The 4,749-nt window shown below is 36.6% G+C and overlaps 1 protein-coding gene across 2 annotated transcripts in view; it reads right to left on the reverse strand.

The window, feature by feature from the left end:
* The window catches only part of RALGPS2 (Ral GEF with PH domain and SH3 binding motif 2), a 117,810-nt gene that overhangs the window by 90,287 nt on the left and 22,774 nt on the right, over positions 1-4,749 (reverse strand). The gene's annotated exons all lie outside the window — the stretch shown is intronic.

The following is a 4,749-nucleotide window of genomic DNA, read 5'->3' on the forward strand; positions in this document are numbered from 1 at the left end:
CCACAACGCCCGGCTATTTTTTGGTTGCAGCCGTCATTGTTGTTTGGCAGGTCCGGGCTGGGGATTTGAACCCGCCACCTTAGGTGTACGTGGCTGGTGCCTTAGCCCGTTGAGCTATAGGTGCCGAGCCTTCTTTTTTCTTTAAACAGCATCTTACTCCTTGTTGTAGCCTTGGACTCCTAGGCTCCAGTGATCTTCCTGCTTAGCCTCCTGAATAGGTGGGATACTGGCACACACCACCACATGCAGCTATATATATATTTTTTTCTGTAGAGATGGGGCCTCACTATTTTACCCAAGCTAGTCTCAAACTCCTGGCCTAAAGCTATCCTCCTGCCTGGGCCTCCAAAGTGCTGGGATACAGGGTTGGCCTAGTGTTTTGAAAATTATCACAGTGTTTTTCACTCCTTTTATAATATCAACTTAGTGATATTATTTTTTCAACTACTTTTTTAAACATAAAAGATCAAAGTATATACCATTTACTTTAAGTAAATATTATTTCAAGAAAAAAATTTGTTTTCATCTGTGAGTCTACATTGAGTTGCATTGTAAAATATTTAAGCTCACTGTGGGTCACAGTCAAACAAGTTTGAAATCTCCCACTCTGAAAGGAGCCACTGCACACGTGCAGCAAAAGACTCTTAGAATATTCACAGCAACATTATTCTTTTTTTTTAATTTAAATTTTATTGTTTGGGATTCATTGAGGGTACAAAGAATTTTAGGTTACAATGATTGCGGTTGTTAAGTAAAGTCCCTCTTATAATTCTGTCCGGCCCCCAAGAAGTGTGTCACACACGGTAACCCCTCATTTCCCTCTCCCCAATCACTTCATTCCCTTGTATTAGATCATCTATTGCCTTCATATTAGAATTGAGTACACTGGATTCTTGCTTCTCCATTCTTCTGATGCATTACTCACAAGAATGTGTTCTACCTCCATCCAGGTTAAATACAAAAGATGCAGAGTCTCCGTCTTTTTAAATGGCTGAATAGTAATCCATGGAATACATATATCACAGCTTTTTAATCCATTCCTGGGTTGGTAGGCATATCAGGTTGTTTCCAATCATTTTGGCAATTGTAAACTGAGCTGTGATAAACAATTTAGTGCAAAAGTCCTTATGATAAAAGGACTTTTTTTCTGTGTGGTGCCTGTGGCTCAGTGAGTGGGACACTGGCCCCATATACCAAGTGTAGCAGTTTAAACCTGGCCCCAGCCAAACTGCAACAAAAAAATAGCAGGTATTGTGGCAGGCACCTGTAGTCCCAGCTACTCAGGAGGCTGAGGCAAGAGAATTGCCTAAACCCAAGAGCTAGAGGTCGCTGTGAGCTGTGATGCCACTGCACTCTACCAAGGGCAACAAACTCTTAAAAAAAAAAAAAAAAGATTTTTTTTTTTTCCTTCTGGGTAGATGCCCAGTAATGGGATTGCAGGATCAAATGGGAGGTCTAATTTGAGTTCTTTGAGGATTCCCCAGCCTTCAAATTAATACAATCTTTTTGGAAGGAAGTATGGAGAATCCTACAACATTATCTTAATAGCAAAAACTTAGGAACTATACCTCTTGTCCACCCTGAAAAGAATGATATAATCATTCTGACACATTCATGAAATGAAATCCTAGAGATCAGTGAAAATCAACGAACTAGAGCTACATGTATCACCCTGGATGTCTCAGATAAGCACACCTGATAAAAAAGCCACAGAAGAATGTACATTATACAGTGATCTATATTGTATAAAGATGAAAACAAGCATGGTTATGCAACATGTTTATAAAAATGAATATTCTCATGCAAGGATAGAGATTATTTGTTGTAAATCTATAAAAGAATTAAGGAAGAGTTAAAATAAAACTAGAAAAAAGGAAAAGAAAAACACAAACACTTTTAGATAATGGTTATGAACTAAGTGAAGGCAGACGGACGGGTATGTAAAACACTTCAACAGTTTTAGTAAATTCTTAGCTGTTGACTTGAGAGTCATTTATTATTATGTTTCTTAACCTATATTAAGTTAATCATATGAATTTTCCATTTTCCATTTTTGCAGGCTAAAAATGGCTGAACACCAGCAATTTCATTTAATTCAAACACTTAACATATTGTTTTCAAATGTATAAAATATTTCATAAAGTAAATCCTAGAAAACATTTATTTGGAGGATATTTATTTTTTATTTATTTTTTTCGAGACAGAGTCTCACTTTGTTGCCATTAGTAGAATGCCATGGACTCATAGCTCACAGCAACCTTAAACTCTTGAGTTCAAGTGATCCTCTTGCCTCAGCCTCCCAAGTTGCTGGGACCACAGGTCCCCTGCACAATGCCTGGCTAATTTTAGAGATGGGGTCTCACTCTTGCTCAGGCTGGTCTCAAAGTCTCAAACTTGTGAGCTCAAGCAATCAACCTGCCTCAGCCTACAGAGGGAGACATAGTGAGAGTCTGTCTCAAAAAAACAAAACAAAACAACAACAACAAAACCATTGAAAAGCACAAGAAAAGGGCCAAAAGCTGACAGAAAGTGAAGAACTTATCCCTGAAAGAAGAAAATTGAAGTAGGTAAGATTTACATTTATAGAGTAGTTATCAATGCTTTAAGGCACCTAAAATGCCAGTAAAAGGCCACAGTTTTAATGGTTCAAAGAGCCAGAGGTCAAGTTCAGTCTGCCACACCGGCTAGGAAGTGATGGGGAAATTTCTGGAAAAGAGAGACAAAAGATTCCACAAAATCCGTATATAAACTCCACCCAGATCTCTAGTTGATCTTGGACTGTGGCATATGAGTAAGGGAAACTACAAGATTACCAACCAAAAACAAAACCTGGAAGGATAAAAGAAATGATCTTTTCTGAAGTATGGAGTCTAGCCAGGTTAATTGCTGGCTAAAATAAAAATCAATACTCTTTAAAAAGATAACAAAATCCAGAAACTCTTTAACATGACTACATAATTGAAAAAAATCACCAGACATACAAAGATACAGAGGTAGGCGCCTGAGAGTTAAGAGAAAAAGGATTCTATAAAAACAGCCCCCAAGATAGCTCTTTTGTTGGGATCAGAGACAACTAAATGCAATGCAGGACCCAAAATGGTATCCTGGAACTAGAGAAAGGACATTAGTGGAAAACCTGCAGAAATATGAATAACATTCTTAGTTTAGTAAAGAGTATTGTACCAATGTTAGATTACTGGTTCTAGTAAGTATGAAATAGTGATGAGAGATGCTGACTATGAATATATGGAAACTATTTGAATTATTTTCATATTTTTTCCTAAGTCTAAATTAAAAGGCAGAGATAGCCAGATTGGATTTAAAAAAGGTAGACCCAAGTATATGCTGTCTTCAAGAGGACATAAAGAAGCTAATTTGCCACTTCTGAACTCCTCCAACCCTACTAGAAAGTAAGAGGAATGGAGTAACTGTGTAATATAGTTTATTACAGGATCTACAGCAATCTGGGATAAAGGACAAAAAGTTTTGGTATGCTGTGACATATCTGACTCTACCAACTTTTTGGTTGATTTAGTATCATAAAATAACATTTTTGTATGACAAAGAAAAAACTTTTACTATCATGATAAATCCTGACCACCTCAGGAAAATATTAAAAACTATTATACAGTTCAACTATGCAATTCCTTACAAGACAGGTTTGCCCTATGTCCCTATTAATGGGTTTTATCTAATTCTAAAAAACTTTTATGCATTTCCATTTGGGGGAATATAATGAACCAAATAACTTGAGAAATTATTTGCTACAAATCCCTAGAAATGTTGAGTTAAATATAATAAACTTAAAAAATATATATATTTCTGAGTTGGAAGAAAAAAAGAATTTCCCTAGAGGCCAAAAAAAAAAAAAGAAGGAAATAAAGGTAAAGCAGTTATAAGAGTGGCCTAATATTATAGTTATCCTTAGAGGATTTTCTATCTCAATAACACAGATGGTCAAGTAGAACAAAATAAGTCTTTCATTAAGAATTTTTAACCACAGGCTTGCCTTTAACTGATTTGGTGTTTAAATTTTCACTGCAGGGAAATATAGAGATTCCCCAATCAGAACATTTAACAGAAAAAGTAGTCCAAAACCTATGACAGCCCTGGCTACTACGCAAAATCAAACAAAAAGTCTTTCAGAACAGTATATCCTCAATCTAGACAGCAGCAAAATTTCCACAGATAAAGCTCAAACAATGCACCTTCAATCCAAAGATACAAACTCATAAGAAAACAAACTGTTGTGAAAAAAGATAAGCAGAAACAGAGAAGTAGCACCCCCAGGACCTCAGAAAATAATATATTAACTACACATAAAGTGTTGAAAATTAATCAATTTATAAAAATAAGAAAAGAACATGACACTAGAATAAAAGCACACACGTCTGAAACAGATAAAACCTATCTGAAGAGAATTAGTAAACTGAAATACAGATCTGAAGAAATTACTCAGAATGGAGCAAAGACAGAAAATAAGAAAGGTTAAGAGACAAACGGAAAGAACACCAAGTTCCAAAAAATGTTCAAGAAGAATTACAGAGAAGTGGGGGGCACCCGTAACTCAGTGGGTAAGGGTGCCAGCCACATACACCAGGGCTGGCAAGTTCAAACCAGACCAGGCCTGCTAAAACAACAATGACAAGTGCAACAACAACAAAAAATAGCTGGGTGTTGTGGCAGGTGCCTGTAGTCCCAGCTACTTAGGAGGCTGAGGCAAAAGAATCACTTAAGCCTAAGAGTCTG

Source organism: Otolemur garnettii, unplaced genomic scaffold, assembly GCF_000181295.1.
Source record: "Otolemur garnettii isolate 467f Iridium unplaced genomic scaffold, OtoGar3 scaffold00016, whole genome shotgun sequence".
Taxonomy (NCBI): Eukaryota; Metazoa; Chordata; class Mammalia; order Primates; family Galagidae; genus Otolemur; species Otolemur garnettii.